The sequence below is a fragment of the Sinocyclocheilus anshuiensis genome, unplaced genomic scaffold, assembly GCF_001515605.1.
Source record: "Sinocyclocheilus anshuiensis isolate Anshui unplaced genomic scaffold, SAMN03320099.WGS_v1.1 scaffold873, whole genome shotgun sequence".
Lineage (NCBI taxonomy): Eukaryota > Metazoa > Chordata > Actinopteri > Cypriniformes > Cyprinidae > Sinocyclocheilus > Sinocyclocheilus anshuiensis.
Genome location: NW_015557103.1, coordinates 210,705 through 212,837, shown reverse-complemented (window position 1 = coordinate 212,837; position 2,133 = coordinate 210,705).

Sequence of the window (2,133 nt, the reverse complement as noted above, 5' to 3'; positions counted from 1 at the left end):
CGCGCCCGCCACTCCGCCTCGGCGAAAGCGGAGCCGGCACCGTGAGGAATGCTGGTGAAGTCTCCCTCCTCAAAGAGAGCCTTCTGAGAGCGAAGCATACGCAGTAACAAACGCTCGCAATGAGAGCTGACTCTGCGTGCTTCGCTCCCAAGCAGACAACACAACCTGTGTGTGTCCCCACCCGAAATATAGCGCGGGCAGGGAGGAACACACAGCCTGAACGCTGCCTGCTCTCGCCCAAATGCTTCAATTTTGATGAAGCCTTAGACATACTGGAGCTTATTTAGAGTGAAAAACAACAATAAATATGACAACAGCATGGGACTGACACAACACAGAGCGCTTGCTGAATGACAAAAAGCTGACGCCGGTTTCACCGCATGTGCGTTTATTCCTGGTCTCTACATCACACGCCTGTGACGTCTCGCCCTTCCATTGGACTGATTACACACGTGATTCAGAGCGTGGTCGCGCTGAAGGCGTTCCCGAAGGATTTCGACGCAGCTCGAGTTCCTGAAAAGGAACTACATTATCACCTAAAAAAAATTCTTAAAACTACATTCCGTGACACAAAAACAGTATTATTTATAAAAATATAGTGGATTTGGGCATCCGACATGACACTTGCTGTGAAAAATACTGCAAGCGGGGTGATACAAACAGTGAAATGGTTGGAGTTCTGTTATCACTAAAATATTGCACCGCTGGCTGGCTCACAGAATTGGCTCTCAGCCAATCAGATTTGAGGACCAGAAAGAACTGTTGTCTAAATGAACAATATGACATGAGTAGCAATGCGATATCAGCACGGCTGTGATTTTGCCATAGGTACGAGACCGCAGGCTGAGTGCCATAGGTAATCACAGCTGTGCTGATATACAGCCATATCGCACAGCTAAAAGTGTGATATTGCATTTTTCCAACAGTTTGACGGCACAAGTGGGTAAATAAAAAAAGAGACAACAACTGAGTGTCTTTAAAAACCCTCTTTGTGCGGTACTACTTCCTTCAGCCAAGGATTAAAATCTCAGTTTTGTCTCAGTTTTTCTCAGCATTGTCTTGATCTAAAGTTAATAATTGTTAAACGTTTGTACCATATAATGTTAATTTTAATAGATAAAATAATTTACAACCCAATTCCAGAAAAGTTGGGACGTTTTGTGAAATGCCATAAAATCAAGAATATGTTATTTGTTCATTCTCTTTAACCTTTATTTAATTGACTATAGTACAAAGAAAAAAATTCCAATGTTTTCACTGGCCAACTTAATTTTATTTTATTCACACTCCAAAAAAGTTGGGACATAAGCATGTTTGTCATTATGTCGTATCAACTTTTTTTTTAATTACAGTGTTTAATTGTTTTGGAATTGAGGATACTAATTGTTAAAGTTTTGCAAGCAAAATTTTTGTCCAATCTCGCTTGATACAAGACGTCAGATGCTCAGCAGTCTGTGATCATCGTTGTCTGATTCTCCTTTTCATGATGGGCCATACATTTTCAATAGGAGCCAGATCTGGACTGATCTAGCACATTCCCTCTGTGTCTACGAAACCACACTGTTGTAGCACATGCAGACTGAACCCTGGCATTGTCTTGATCTAATAACCATGGACTTCCCATGAAAGACGTCATCTTGATGGCAGTATACGTCTCTGTAAAAGTCCAATATATGCCTCCATGTCAATGGTACTTTCGCACATATGCCAGTCACCCATGCCATTTGCTCTGCTGCACCCCCATACCATGACAGACGTTTGCTTTTGCATCTGTCACTGATGAAAGTCTGGAGGGTCCCTTTGGTCTTTGGGACTGAGAACTCTAAGTCCACTTTTCACAGAAACAAGTTGAAATGTGGATTCATCTAACCACAGCACATATTTACACTTTTTAGTCTTTTTGATTATCTGAGATGAGCTCTGGCCCAGAGAACCCCTCGGCATCACTGCATAGAATTGATGTATAGCTTTCTTCTTGAGTAAAAGAAATTCAAGTTGCATTTATTGATGCAGCAGCAGACTAAGTGACAGTGGTTTTCCAAAGTACTCCTGAGCACATGTGGCTATATTTAACACTGCAGCATGACGGTTTCTTATGCAATGCTATCTGAGGGCTCAAAGGTTATGCGCATT